This window comes from Balaenoptera physalus (genome assembly GCF_965194825.1).
Source record: "Balaenoptera physalus genome assembly, chromosome: 2".
NCBI lineage: Eukaryota > Metazoa > Chordata > Mammalia > Artiodactyla > Balaenopteridae > Balaenoptera > Balaenoptera physalus.
Genome location: NC_138883.1, coordinates 19,678,203 through 19,694,935, shown reverse-complemented (window position 1 = coordinate 19,694,935; position 16,733 = coordinate 19,678,203). Strand labels below are relative to the sequence as shown.

General features: G+C 34.3%; 1 long non-coding RNA gene across 1 annotated transcript in view; it reads right to left on the bottom strand.

Moving 5' to 3' along the window:
- Nucleotides 1–791: 791 nt before the first annotated feature.
- The window catches only part of LOC309655805, a 37,331-nt gene continuing 21,389 nt past the window's right edge, over nt 792–16,733 (bottom strand). Inside the window, exons 1-2 of the long non-coding RNA XR_014261010.1 lie at nt 3,351–16,733; nt 792–2,216 (exon numbers count right to left, since the gene is read on the bottom strand). The exon at nt 3,351–16,733 is cut by the window's right edge and continues 21,389 nt beyond it. This is a non-coding gene — a long non-coding RNA (uncharacterized lncRNA). The remainder of the gene's footprint in view (nt 2,217–3,350) is intronic.

Genomic DNA, 16,733 nt, shown 5'->3' with positions numbered 1-16,733 from the left:
GGTTATTTGTTTTCAGTAACAAAATCCTGAGAAAACAGAAGGTTTAAATAGAGATCATTTTTAACTCGATGGTATTTTTTTTTTCCTCTCTTTAATTACTTCTCAATGAAAGGAAACTGAAGGAGGATGGCTATAACTGCTGAAAAGCCTCAATAATTAAAATGTCACCTGCAAACTTTAGGAAGCCCTGGCACGAAGCTTAGTATTTTGTTTGAAAATAAGGATTTCACTATCTCGTTTTCACAGTTTGGATTTTCCAGCAGGATGACACAGCTGTGTCTACATGTAGCCAAAGCACCATGAAGGAGAGTTACATTCAGCCCAACACTGACAGAGTCCTAGGTAGCCAGATGTGGAGTTCTGGATAAGCTTTCAGATGACTCACTAAATGCACCATTTTAATCTTTGTGTTGTTATTGCACTGACAATGGTTAAGTTAATTTGGAAATTTTTGTGAGACTTTAAATAAACAGTTCAGAAATAAGTACTGGTGGAGATAGCTTCTCATCTTTTTTGTTTTATTATTTTATTAATGTATTTTATTTACTGAAAATTCTTACCTATCCTGCCTTCATTTTATCACTCATTCACTCATTTGTTAAATATTAATTATACAGCTATTATGTGCCAGACCCTTCAGTTGCTGGATCCTTCAGGATTTTCTTATCTGCAGAGAGCTGCTTCATCCAATGTCACACCCTTCCCTGAGACAGTCCACATTTAATAGCTGGTGGAATTGAAATCAAACCCTTGCCCTTAATTCTAATGAAGGACAACTTTGGTAGGACATATTTGTTTTAGAGCTCACCATGGGGCTGGCTAAGGCTGATGTAGGTCAGAGAGATCCTGGAATCTTTGGTGGTGGCCCGGTGGCTGGGCAGATTATAGGAAGGGTCCATTACAGTACTGGCCACATTATGGCAATCGGGATGATAGGATTGGAAACAGTAAAGAGCAGGTAGTGGTGCTTCACCCCCAGAAGGCAGGAGGCTGCAATTTTTATAATGAATGACAAGGTTAGAGTAGCAGTCAAGAGGCCTGAGGCACGTAGAGGTATGGACCAGGTTAACAGAACACAGAATCCCTAGGGATTCACAATCAACAAAGGCACTGCCACGCTCTGACAACTCTGGAAGTCAGAAAGACCTATGATTTTTGTCCTAGCTCAGTCACTTACAATCCATGTGGCATCAACCAACTGACTTAACTTCTCTGAATTTTTATTTTTCTAAATATGAGATAATAAGACCTGCTTTCCTGGATTATTGCTAGATTTAAATCAATTATATACCAAAATATATAAGACAGATTTTGGCTCATGGTAGGACCTCAATAAGGGGTAAGGGGTAGCAATTATTACGATTTTATCCATGATACTGATTAGCAGAAAATTAATAAACCCTTCTTTAGAATTTTAACACTGTAAGCAATAGATTAGGAAAGGTTTGGGAAGAAAAACCACTAGATATCCACAATGACTAGTCATAGAATAATAATAGATGTTATGGATATATCTAAATTCTCTCTAAGATAAAATAATGGGAATGAGGAAGGGCCCTTTTGGAAAAAAGAACACTCAACAATAAGGTAAAAAGAAAAATTTAAGACCCAGTTTCTACTTTATATTATAAAAGTTAGACTTTTAAATAAATACATTGGAAAAAAATTATAGCTTTGAGGAAAAACTCAAGAGGAGAGCAAAAATACCTTTTCAAAGACTGGGAGATGTAGAAAGATAATTTAAATAATGTGATTTCTATTTTTATAGTTAAAAGACAATTTTATAGTATGCATCTTGAGGTTTGCCTAGTAAAAAGATGACATTTCTTTAAATCTAAATGTAAATGCATGGCAAAAAAGAGAAGACAGAAACAGCTTGTCAACATGTGACAGTCAACTGCCAAATTGTAAGTGAACAATGATAGTAAATGAAGACATATGACTTGAAATCTGTCCTTTGACTTGAGAAGGATTAAGTTTGGCAATATTACACATTTTTCATGGAAATAAAAAATTAAAAGTGAAGCTAAGTGTATCTGAGAAGGTAAGGTCTATTTTCTGAAATTAAAACTCTCCCTCCCCAACGCCTAGGCACACTTAACTTTCTAAACCTTACCTCTAAATTTTATATTTTATCTCTAGAATGTAGCTGTTCTAATTGTCAGAAATGTGACAACTTTTTAAAGTCCTTTTGACCAATTTCATTTTCCCTAAACCTTTCTAGCTTGTTCTTTTTCCCTCTCAGATCATTTCCTTCTAGAGGAAACATGAATTTTGCAAATGTGACTTTGGGGTGATAAGTCATTTAATAAGCAAATAGTTCATATAAAATGGACCGGTTGAAAGTTGTAGAATTAAATCTTAAAAATATTTGAATTCAGTTCCAGTTCTACTACATACTAGCTGTGCAATTTGGGGTGGGTTAGGTTTCACTATCTATAAGTTGGAAATTAATAATATCATCCCTTTTTGGATAAGTAGTTTACTTTTGTCTATTCATTTGATTGGATGTTTAATAATGAAATGATATTACATACCCTAAATTAGTTTTACGTGTTAAAAGATTTGTGCGTCATGTATTTTTATTATCTTCATGAACTGATTGTTGACTGAACAGTTAAATTCAATGTAAAACTATTTTTAATGTCAATCCAAACTTTGGATGACATTGGAGAAATAGCCAAATAACCTGACATATTGTTGGCCAGCAGGTCATTGTGGCCTTGACACCTTACAGGTTTTCTGGAAGGGAAGTTTTATATCCCCTCTCACCATTGATATTTTCCCTCTGCCACAATCCTTAAAAAAAAGGATTTTTTCCCCCACCTCGAAAAAAAATGTGAAGAAAGGAAGAACAAGAATAAATCAAATTTAATCATTTTTATAGAGGTATAATTTATGTAAAATAAAATACACAGATTTATAGTGTTCGGTTTAATTAATTAGACACATCTATATATGCTACTGCTACTCCAATCAAGTTATACAACATTCCCTTTATTCCAGAAAGTTCCCTCTTCCCCCAACCCAGTTAATCCCCCCATTTATCCAAGGCAACCATTGTTCTTAATTCTATCCGCATATCTTACTGTGTCTGTTCTAGCATTCTATACAAATGGAACCATACACTACATATTTATTTGTGTCTGTCCTCATTTATTTAAGAAAACGTATTTGAGCTTCACCCATGTTGATGTCTATATCAATAATACATTTTTTTATTGATGATAACTGTTCCATTTTACGAATACCACACAATTTTAATTAATCATTCTCTTGTTGATGGGCATTTGAGTTGTTTCTAATATCTGTGATTATGACTAAATCTGCTATAAACATTCTTATATGACCATATTTGGACACAAATTTTTATTATTCTAAATAAATATATAGAAGTGATATTCCTTAGGGTTCCTACATTTTTACTTTATTTTTTAAAAGTGCTGAATTACTTTTTGAAGTGATTACACGTTTACACTTCCACCAACAGTGCAAGAGAATCCCAATTTTTCCTCATACTCCCAATACTTAGTATTTTCACCCTTTTCTTTTGATTTTTAATTTTAACTGAGTGATAGCTTATTGTGGTTTTAATTTCTCTAGTGATCAATGATGTGGGGCATTTTCCATGTTCCTAATAGAATTTACATCTTTTCTAAAGAATTTTTTCAAGTAGTTTGACAATTTATATTGGACTATTTTCTTTTTTTTTTATTATATATGTGTTTAATTATTTATAATCCTGTATACAAACTCTTTTCCACATACGTCTATTGTATATGTTTCTTCAAGTCATTGGATTGTGATTCACTTTCTTCATGGTGACTTTCAAGAGCCAAATTTATTACTTTTTATAAAGTCCAACTTATCCTTTTTTTTTTAATGTTATGGGCTGAATTATGTTCCCCCAATATTCATATGATAAAGTTATAAACCCAAGTACTTCAGAATGTACCTGGATTTGGAGATAAGGCGTTTAAATATGTTATTAAGGTAAAATGAGGTAATATGCATGGGTCCAAATCCAAAATGGCTGCTCAACATACAGAAGATAATGCACACAGAGGAAAAACCATGTGAGGACACAGAAAGAATGCAGCCACCTACAAGGCAAGGAATAAGGATTCAGAAGAAGCCAAAATGACAAATATCTTGGCTTCGGACTTCTGACCTTCAGAACAGTGAGAAAATAAGTTTCTGTTGTTTAAGCTACCCAGTCTATGGCTGCCATAGTGTCCCAGTTAATATAATGACTATTAAAAAAAAAATTTATTTCTAAGACATCTTTGCTTACTCCAAGCCTGTAAAGCTATTCTCTTTATCCATTCATCTGCCAATGAATACTTAGGTTGCTTCCATGTCTTGGCTATTGTAAATAATGTCACAATAAACATGGGAGTGCAGATACCACTTCAAGATAGTGCTTCGCTTCCATTGGATGTATGCCTAGAAGTGGGACTGTTGGATCATATGGTAATTTGATTTTTTAATTTTTATTTTTTGAGGAACCCTCATACTGTTTTCCATAGTGGTTGTACCATTTACACTCCCACCAATAAAGTACAAGGATTCCCTTTCTCAACATCGTAGATAGCATTTGTTATCTCCTTTTCTTTTTCAATAGCCATTCTAACAGGTGGGGTTTTGATTGGCATTTCCCTAATGATTAGTGATGTTGAGCACTGTTTCATATACTTGCTGGCCATTTATATGTCTTCTTTGGGAATACGTCTATTCAAGTCCTCTGCTTGTCCTCTGGATGCTTCTACAGATCTGCAAGTGTATAATCAGCTTTGCTAAAATAATGTTGTACAATAAAATATCTCCAAACTCAGTGGCTTATAACAGCAATAAAATGTGTCTTACTCATAATTTTTCAGACCAGCTGGGGCACTACTGACCTTAGCATGTATCCACGTTTCAGGTTGGATTGAATCTAGCTTTAAATTTCTCCTCAGTCCGGAATCAACAGCTAACTAGGCATGTTCTTCTGAGTAGAAGGCAGAATCACAAGAGAGTAAGTGGTAACATGTATTGCAAGATAGTTTAGAAACGGTAAAGTGTTATTTGCTCATATTCTTTTGGTCAGAACAAATCACGTGGTCAAATCCAAAATCACTAAAGTACATGCTCTGCCTATTCTACTGGGAAATACAACAAAGTTACATAATAAAGGGTAAGGCTGTTACTTCTAGAAGGGACTAGTGAATAATTGAGAATGAACTTCCTACCTTTGTTTGAATGCTTAGTGTTACTTCTTTTAAATATGTTCCAGCCACTTTTTCTTTGATAAATCCTCTCCCCTCTGTCCAAAACCCAACAGTAGATAGAGGTTCATTCTAAGTGTGTTCCTCTTATCCTATGCTTTAACCTATAATAACACACTTCGCAATATATATTATCACTGATTTTATTTCCACTTATTCAATGACTGTAGTGGAAATCTTCTTAAGTCATACTGTGTTTTTTACCTTGTATCTTCAGCATTTTGCATCTCACCAAGAACAGGATTAGCATTTGGAAATGTTAAATAAATAACTGACTGGATGAATGAATGCCTTATCTGCACTTATTCCTATCTACCCTTAGTTAGTTTTACTTCAAATTTAACTTTGAGAGAAGATGCACAAGTTGTTAAGAAAGTCAAATGTACCCAAATAGCTTTCTAGACTGAGTACAAATATTCACAGGGGGAAGAAAGAAAGAAAGAAAGAAAGAAAGAAAGAAAGAAAGAAAGAAAGAAAGAAAGAAAGAGAGAGAGAGAGAGAGAGGGAGGGAGGGAGGGAGGGAGGGAGGAAGGAAGAAAGAAAGAAAGAAAAAAGAAAGAAAGAAAGAGAGAAAGAAAGAAAGAAAGAGAAAAAGAAAGGACGGAGGGAGGAAGGAAGGAGGGAGGGAGGGAAGAAAGGAAATAAGAAAGAAGGAAGGAGGGAGGAAGAAAAAGAAAGAGAGGGAAGAGGAAGGAAGGGAGGGAAGAAAAGAGAGAGAGTGAGAGAGATCAAGAGAGAGAAAAAGACTTTAAAAAAAGGAAACATTAGTCATAATTTTAAGATCTGAAAAGGGAATAAGATATCAAATATATATTGAGGCAGTGTATTAAATGAAAAATATGGCTACATATAGTGAATTTAAAACACATTAATATACTGTATTTAAATAAAATCAATTTGCTATAACTCATTCTTCCCTTGATTTGCATAGAACCTACTTTTGTTTAAGCATTTTTTAAAGATTTTTTTTCCTACTTGTGGCAGGATGGTTAGGATACAAGATTAGAACGATGCTGTACAAAATTTTGGGTAACCACATTATGATTTTGTACACATAATTAAGAATTACATTTTTGGGGTAATTGTTTTGTTTATCCTACAAATGTTAAATTTAAAACAACCTTGGAAGGGAGGTGTGTTTCTATTGTTAATTTATAGGTGGTGATATAAATTTTAGGTGGTTAACTATATTTCCCAGTGACATTCAACTATTAATGACAGACCTCGCATTAAAACACAGGTCATTATCAAAAATAATATAAATATATTTAATTTCACAAGTAGTGTGTGTACATAAAAAAATCAAGGAATTCTAAATAAAAATAAATGATCAGTTGAAGCCCTAAGGAAAAGTGTATAAAAATCTTATAGTGTCTAGAACTATTATCTTCCTCTTAACTTTTTCTAAAATTCATGAATATTTTTCTAACTCCATTGCTAATAGGTAAAGTAAAGAGATAAAGTGAGACTTTTTCTTATTTAATTCTTAAGAAGATAACCACTTCCGTCCTTTTTCTCATCTTTAGCCTTTGAAACTGGGACTCAGCATGAGCATATTTTTGGCAATTACTGTCATCTGGAATAACTTTTTATCTTTCTCTTCCAATTGGCTTTTACCTGGTCCTCATTACTCACCACCAAACAAGATGTCTTCCTCTTGTTAACACTTCTTACCTCCATTCCCTTTCAACTGTGAATTATTATCAGCAAAAGCTATGTATCTTGGCAAAACAATTCCTTTGATTTGTCCAATCAAATCAAGTCATGCTGCATGATGGGGAGACTTCTAAAGAGGCAGCCCTGCATTTCTGGGGATAGCTTCTGAAACCTAAGGCACCCACAATATCCATTAATTAACACATATTTAATGAGAGTCCTCTTTGTCGAAAGCATGGCAGTGCTCTTTGCAGTGGAACTCTATGAAGATTAGACCCAATTACTGACCTTAAAAAGTATCCAGTCCATTTGAGGAGACTGGAATATACTTGTAAAAAGATTATATATTATTATTTTAACAAAATGTGGAGCATGTCCTACATTACACATTACAGGTTCTGTACTGGATACTGAGGTTATGGTAATATACAAAAGAGACGAAACAATCCTCACTCTAGTGTACCTTATATTTAAATAGGGAACACAAACAATAAAGAATAAATATGATAAATAATTAATAACATACTTAGGAAGTTATAAGTGCTATGGAAATACACACAGGCTAAGGTAGATGGAAAGTGCTGGGGGTTGTATGGGGTTTCAATTTTAGATGCATGGCCAAGATAGGGTGTAATGAGAAAGCAGCATGTGGTTACCTTGCTGATTAGTGTCCCTGGAAGATGGAGCAAACAAGGCACAGACTTTGAGATGGGAGCGCCTGGCATATTTGTAATCAAGAAATTGGGAGTAGAACAGTATGTTGTAGCAAACTGTGCAATGTGGTACTGATAGGAAGTAAGGTCAGTCATTTCATTTGTTGACAATTTTTGTAGGGTCTTTTAGGTCATTGTAGGTTCTCTGGGTTTTGTTTTGGAAGAATTGAAAAGGCATTTTCAGAAAATATTATCTAACTTTTTGTGGACAAAGGCATTTGCCAAAAACTCAATTGAAGAACACAGCAAAAACCCATGATAGTGAAGAGGGAGGCTTGGACCAGGGTAGCAGGGGTGGATGTGGTGAGAAGTTGGTCTCCCTAGAGGTAGTGAGAAATTCAGGATACATTTTGAAGGAACAGCCAACGGCATTTTATAATAGATTGGATATGGTGTTTGAGAAAATGAGAGATGACTTCAAGATTTTTGAACCAAAACAAACTAAGATAGAAACTTCTAAAATAAAACTATGGATTTCTGGAATTGAGGTAATTAGATACAACCATAATAATACTTTCTCCATTGGTGAAGTCACTCAGAAAATAACTAAAATCTTATAGATGCAGCAGGTTTAAAACTGAGTCTTCAGGGATGTGTAGGATTTAGCGAGAAAAGAGCAGAGGTATGTATGAGGTAAATGCCACAAGCAGGAGAAATAAGATACACACACACACACACACATATATTTATGTGTGTGTGTGTGTGTGTGTGTGTGTGTAGTTAAGTTGTATAAAGCTAGCAAACTTGGTCTGAACCAAGAATCAAGGGAGCTAGGTAAAACAATTAGGAATCAGTTAGGAATTAAATTGAGGAGACAGTTAGGGGTTAGATCAAACTGAGTAAAATTAGTGAATAGAAAATATACATAATAGTTTCAAAAATTATCTGGAGATAATAAGGGAATACAATGATTCTCTTTAATCGAATTAAAAGCTATTTTCATTCTAAGTGACAATACAAAATTTCCTACCTGTGCTAAGATATTCAATCCATTATAGTATGTTTTATCCATTTAGAAGCCAACCTTTAGATTACTGGCAGTTTCAAGTGCAATGCAAAATAGGTACAACAATAACTAGCCCAATTTGGGCAGCATTTCAAAAATGCAACCATGATCAAATACTTAATCCATTAAGTATGTTTTGTTCCCTCTAGTTGAGAGCAGTACTGTTGTTTTTGATTTTTATAATAAGCAAATGATCAGGTGTCACCCAGAGAGATATTGGTGACCACAAAGTGACTGAACAATGCACCAAAAGGACTCTTTACTGTTTGTTTTTTACTACTCAGTAATTTAATGGAAGGTTCCCTAAAGACAGTCTTTAACATACTATCTTCTCAGTAAATGTAGCATTACACATGGACTTTGTTGAGTCAGATGCCTGTCTTTTTGTTTATTTCCTAACAGAAAACCTCTAATTATGCATATGTGTATTCTCTAAGGGAGCCAAGTTATAGAGTCTATTTATGGCTCATTGACAGGAAAATTGAGGGATGACAGGGAAGCACAGTGCTGTATAAAATATTGTATTACTTCTAGAAGAAAAATACTAAAAGAAGTATAATGCAATTTACATGTATATGAAAAAGGTAATGTCAGTTTATATAAGTAATTATGTACAGTATACAATGCAAGTGCATTGATGTACATGCACTTTAAATGGATGTCTTTCTGCAATATGAAATATTTTCAAGGACAGCAGCTAGAGTCCCACAGCTGCAATAATTTGTAGGAGAAGTTTTCTAAAAGGGACTTTCTAAAATTCACTTTCACACTAGCACCTTTAAAATAAACTAAATGACCAAAAACGGTTTAATCTAATCACTGATTCAGATTTACTACAGATCTCTTACAAATAGACGGAGGTACTTATCCTTGGCATGAATCTCATTACTGTCTGCTGACTTCTGTGTACCATGTAATGAACGTTGGAGAGCTCTGTCAGCCTATCACCAAACTCCTATGGCCCCAGAGTGTGAGAAATTGTGCATTTATTCACTCACAGTAGCTGCCTCCAGACCACAAGCAATTTACCTAGAGAATGAATCAGCTTATCAGTTCTCTCCCTCCTATCACTCTTCTCTAACCACATTATCCTGAAACTGCATTTCCCAAGCTTCATTTATCCAGGTATCATCCATGTGTTTCACCACTTGCAGTATTATTTAATTTTTTTCATTAAATTGACAAATTTTAAACAAATAGATGGGCTGATAATACTAGTTTCACAGTAATATAACCTCTTAAACATTAAAACACAGAATGTTTCTATATTTGTACCATTGAAAGCCTTTTTTAATATTGTTTATCATGTCTTGAAATACACTGACTTCCAAATTTTGATTGAGTGTAAGGTAGAATTCTTCCTAAATCCATGTTGAGGTTGGGCTCAACTGTTTTCATCTATTGTAAAATTGTGAAAAGTACTTAAGAGATTCATTCAAGAGAAATGATGTTCAACTCATGATCGTAAGGGAGTATTTTCCTACATCAGAGAATCATATGAGAACATGGCTTGGTATCCATTTTCAAAGAGCTTATAAGATATCAGGGACACAAATTACCATGTTGCAAGAAACTAAGAGAGTTTAGATAAAGCTATAAAGGAATTTAGAAGAAAGAAACATACTTCTCATTGGGGGATAAGAATTCAGGAATAGGCAGAGTTTGTACTGGCCTTTAAATGGCACATTAAACATTTTGTCTATGAATATTAATGAGGGGTTGCGGGAAGATGTTGCTAAAGATTTCTGGTGGCTGGAATAACATTAACAAAGATACTGAAAAGTGTTGGGCAGGATGAGGAGACTACACATGGCTCTTAGAGTACAGGGTACAGGAATTTCACTTAGTAGAGAAGAAGGCTGGAAGTGGATTCAGGTAGTGGATTGTGCAATACTTTATATGCCAGCATATGGGATTTGGAATTCTGCAGTCAGGTTTCTGTAATTATTTTTCTTTCTCCTACATGTATACATATTTACTTGCTACATTGTATAATGCATCATTATTATGAAATATTTATCATCATCATTATTACTACTGTTATGATAGTATATATATTACATTGGTATTATTATTAATGTGATATATTACATGACTAATATATATAGTATTTCATATGTATGTCTATATGCATATTTATGTGTATACACACACATGCATAAGGCATTGCTGCTCTGAACATAATGCATTATTTAAAGCGAAAAGAAAAAAGCACACTCTTAGGTAGACTTTGTTATCCATGTTTTACAAATCTGAACACTGGCAATCAGAAACACTGTCATCGTTTAAAGTCACAGAACTATGGTTCATACCCCAGTCTGTAATGACTCAGTCTATGCTTCTATGAAGTAAAACCTCCATGATAGACATTGACTAGGGTAAATGAGTTTCCCTTATTCAGATTCTTCTGTTGGCTGATAACTCTTTTCGTGAGTTATAAATCGAGTCTCTCTGTTTCAGAACAAACACATAGTCTCTCTAACAACAGATTTGCAAAATTGCCACAATAACCAGAGTTTAATAACCATTATACTGAGACTTTCTAGCAGGATCAGATGTGGGTCCACAACATCCAGCTGGCGGATGCTTTATTGAAGTCACAACTTTTCTAAACATCAGTGTCTTCATTTGGAATACAAGGATCTCTGAATTCAGTTATCCTGGAAATCCTTGCCAAAAATATGAAGATACAAGAACATACTTATCACCAGCAAGGAAAGTAGGTCTCAATCATTTTCATCAAGTTCTTGATTTCCGTAATCAGTATGGTCAATTTTAGGAAAAGTAAAATAATTGAGGTTGTTTTGAACTGTGATTAATTTTGAAGACTGTACAAATGGAGAGATGATCTTTATTGTGTTTCAACTGTGGTATCATCAAAAGAAAAAAAAAATCCATGGGTTCAAACCATGGATCAGTCATTTCCTGCCTATGTGATCATGAATAATGTATCTATAGACTCAATTTCAGCTTCTGCATCTAAAAATGCAGGGTGTTAAGGATTAGAGAGGCTAGCCATACATCTTGCCCTCAATAGAGATAATATAGTACATTTTTTACAGCACAGGTTTTGGCATCAACTGGCCCTGGGTGATGAGTTGTATAATCTTGAAGGTACATGACTGAACCTCTCGAGGACTTTAAAACACAGACTGTAATAATACCTCCTTCATAGTGTGGTTGTGAAAAATAGAGGAAATATTACATAAAAACTGCTTGTCAGAGTGCAGTCAATCAATCAATATATACATATATTTTTTCATTAGTTTTAATAACTAGTAACAGTCACAAATACTAATAAGCGATAAAAAAAGATAATTGCTATGGCTATTATTGTTCCCATTAGAAGGAGTTATGATCATGTCATTTTGACTATTTGAAATGTATAATTTAAAATACCAATTTACAATTTTGAAAACAATATGCATATTTGAAGTGACATAACATACAGAATACTTATTCCGGTAAGGCTTTAACACTGGCCACTGAAAATTAGGTGCCAAGAACAGAATTTCCTTAAGTGGTGAGAGTCATTTTGAAAATTCTTTCATTTTCTTTTTAAGATGTGAATAACAGATTAAAGTTGCCGAACCAGGTTATTACCAAGAAAATTTTCTAGTATGATATAATTAAACAGTATGAGAGAGGGCAATCAAATTTCTTAGTTTTATTTCTAAAAGTTCTAGGAAAAACAATATCCCAAATCCACATTTTGGTCATTGCTTATGAAAGTTAAGAAAAGAGATCTATTTTCTCTTCTAATTTTAAATGCAAGAACACATATTCTGTTACATAAGGTTTCAATGTCTAAACACAAAACTATTAAAATATGTATTGGAATCAATTTATAATGATTAGGAGTTTGAATAGGAAGCAATGTCTTTCTGGTGTCATTTTTCATAAAATACCAGTCTATTTTATTATTTAATTATAACCACAAGTTGTTTCCTTTTCAGGGTAAAATAGCCAGTATTATTTTACTCCTTATGTGAGTGTTCTCCAAGTTTATTTATTCTTGTCCTAACTTTTGCCCTAATGAATGCATTATCTGTTCTTTCCTAATCCTGCTACACAGGAATTGTAAGGGAAATCCGGCATGAGTGCCTTTTGACCTTAATCTTAAGTGCATTGCAGCATTCCTGAAAGTCAAACCAGCGTGCCTTTTCACTTCTCCATTCCTGAAATCTCATACTTGGAGTGTGTTGTGTTTGTCTGCCTTATTTGCCTCAGGACAGAAATCCTGACCTTCTGAGCCATTCACTCTACCATGCACCTTTGTGGTTCTTGAAAGCTAGTTTATCTTGGGGAAAATAAAATAGAGCAAGAAAAACAAGGACTCAGATTATTTTATAAATGAAGGAAAGGCAGATGATAAGATCAATCATTTAGACTATCTTTGAATTCTTTCATGTAAATATAAATCTATATGTATATGTTTTTAAACCATTAATATATATTTATATTTATACATTATATATATATTGCATATGTATTTTTTTCTTATGTAAGTTTCTATTAACTCCTATATTAAGACAGGGAGTTGGTGCTATGACCAGGTCATGTGCTTAAAAAGTGAAATCTCTGTCTATCATAATAGATGAATATCATAAGCAAAAAACTGAGCCAAAGGAGTCAAACCCAAAAGAGGACATTAGTTATGATTCCATTTTGTACCAATCAATGTTCTTGGAGATCATGCTAGTAGTTAGCCTTAGCAAGGCAGTAATGACTAGACAAGAGTATGAGGAGTGCTTCTAGATGTGGATCCTTGGATATGTGTGTGATCACTATGAAAATTCATCGTTATACTATTATGACATAGTCCTTTATGTATATTTCAATTTGATAAAGTGTTATAAAAGGTACTTCATGTAGAGAATCAAACTTACAATTCTTATTTACAGAGGTGCAGGCTTCTTTTATTTTATCGATCTTGAAAGGCACAGAAAATTGCATTTTATGAAAAGACTGTTCCAAAAAGAAATAAGAAAAGGAACTATGATTTAGCATAAAATTACCAAAAATTTCTAATTATTCTTCAAATATTTTTTAGCACTTTCTCCTTAAATGATAATACCCTGACAAGCTTTGGTCACACAGAAGTGATTAAAAGGGAGTCCTGATATATACACTACCAAATGTAAAATAGATAGCTAGTGGGAAGCAGCCGTATAGCACAGGGAGATCAGCTCTGTGCTTTGTGACCACCTAGAGGGGTGGGATAGGGAGGGTGGGAGGGAGGGAGACGCAAGAGGGAAGAGATATGGGAACATATGTATATGTATAACTGATTCATTTTGTTATAAAGCAGAAACTAACACACACACACACACACAAAAAGGGAGTCCTGACTGCAAGGAGCTTACAGTCTAGTGGGAAAGAGAAGAACAAAAGCCAAGGGAAATTAATATAATACTTTTAATAGGGTAATTACTCTAATAAAGGTGTATTGCCTATGGTAATATTGCAGCTCTGAGGGAGAACATAAGGAAATATGCATTTGTACATCACCTACACACATCCTTCCCTATACTTTTTTTTTAAAGTCTTTATTGAATTTGTTACAATATTGCTTCTATTTTATGTTTTGGTTCTTTGGTCACGAGGCATGTGGGATCTTAACTCCCCGACCAGGGATTGAACCTGCACCCCCCGCACTGGAAGGCAAAGTCTTAACCACTGGAAAGCCAGAGAAGTCCCTTCCCCTATACTTTAAATCCTTTCTAGATTACTTATAATACCTAATACAATGTAAATGCTACAGAAGTAGTTGTCAATGCATGGCAAATTCAAATTTTGCTTTTTGGAAATCTCTGGATTTTTTTTTTCCTGAATATTTTTGGTCCAAGTTTAGTTATCTTTGTGGATGTGGAAACTGCAGATTTAGAAAGCCAAGTCTGCTCTCAACATTTTCTCAGTTGAACTCCAGATGAGATACTAATGAGCCTTCCTGAAGATAAGGCCAAAAAAAGAAAATGTATGTGGCTTCTGAGTGTCCCAAATGATGATGAACCAGAAGAAGGACATAGGCGTGAAAGGAGGATAAACTGAACAGCCCACAAAAAGTATTTGAAGGGTAATTAATTTCTACCCTAATACAAACATACACGCGGGATGGAGTATCAAAGAATGGGAGGAGGAGGATGGACAGAGAGCTCCTCCTCAAGAAGCTTTTCTTCTCCTATTTGCAGTCCAATCATCAGGTTTCCAGCATTTGGATCAACACAATCACCAGTATATATGTATCTTGATTCACCATCCACATGTACATGGCCAGAACCTAAAACAAGCTCAGAAGCTCGAAGTCATTTAGACAACTGGAATCCTAAAGTATGGTACTTGAAGCTAAGAATCTTAGCTTCTAAGCTTTGGCTGTTGGCTAATTTAGGATTCGTGTGGTTTATCAGCAGAGTTTCAGAAGTAATGAATTTATTTACAGAACAGAAACAAACTCACAGACTTTGAGGACTAACTTATGGTTACCAGGGGGTAAGGGTTTGGGGGAAGGGATGGATTGGGAGTTTGGGATTGACACGTACACACAGCTATATTTAAAATAGATAATCAACAAGGACCTACTGTATAACACAGGGAACGCTGCTCCAAATTTCCCATTTAATAACCTAAATGGGAGAAGAATTTGAAAAAGAATAGATACATGTATATGTATAACTGAATCACTTTGCTGTACACCTGAAATTAACACAACATTGTTAATCAACTATACTCCAATATAAAATAAAAATTTAAAAAAAAGAAAAATGTTTCTTCTTGTCTAGGCATAACACAAAGAAAACAGACGTGAACACTTGTGGTGAGGGGGAAAAATGTAAAGCAAACAAACAACAACAAAACCTTTCTAGAAGAAAAGCATTTCAAAAATATTTAGTATCCTGGAAGGGCTTGAACCAATGAATACACATGTTTAAATCAACTCCCTAAAAAATTATCATTGGAAGTATGAGTTTCCTTCAGAGTCCAGTGGGCTAAACATTTATTTGAATGAATAGAAAAGCAGCTCTAATGAAAGTGTTAAGTTAAACTTAAATGTTATCATACTGCAAATATACCAGCTCCCTCATAAAGGGTTCCATTAGCCTACATAACAAAGTCAAAACTCCTTATTACAGCACACAAAGCTCTTCATCATCTGGATCCTGACCATCTTTCCAGCCTCTATTTTCTTTATCCTCCCACACTCACACAATGTATTTCCACTGGGGTGACTTCCTTAAAATTCCCAAATCAGTTGTGCTTTGTCATACTTCCACATCTTTAAATATGTCCTTTGCTTTACCAAGAATGACCATTGCATCAGAGATAATACATCCCAATACCTTCACAATGCTTAACATAATGAAGGATTTTCATAAAGATTTGTGGAATGTAAAACATGAAAGAGCATTAGATTGTATTTGTGAACTTAAAGACATTATTCAAGGTTATTGAAAGATGCTAAATTTAAATAATCCCTGAACTTGCAATGATGATTACCTCCTTCACTGTCCTGAATCTTCATCAGACACAGCTCATTTACTCTCACTGGGTACCTAATAAGAGAATGGTTCAGGAGACAGGGCCTGAGGTGAAATGCAGTTGTTCTTGATAAGTTTTGAGACCGAGAGTTTACATCTGGAGTGAAGTGAAAGTATGTTGTTTTTCCTACCTTGGAGCTTGAAAATGCCAATTCACATTCTCTCTTCCAATTATCTATGCTCATTGTCTATTCCGATATCACTGCTGATTTGTAAAATTCTCTTGAATGTAACAATACTAAGGTTGCAATTATTAGAGGTTTACAGTATGCCAGGCACTGGCATATACTGACTACCTCATTTAATACTTTAAAAAAAATGCCATCAATTAGATTCCAATAGATGCACACATTATAAGTGAGGAATTTAAGGCAAGAGATTTTAGATAGACTGCCAAAGCGTACACAGCTGATAAGAGATGGAGCCAGGATTTTAAAACACGAAGAGCCCAGAGTCCTTGTCTTTAATTTCTATACTATCATGTTTCCATGTTTCTCCTGTATTAACACATATTTCCCACTATGTTCTAGGCTCAGAACTCAGTAATTTGTATTAA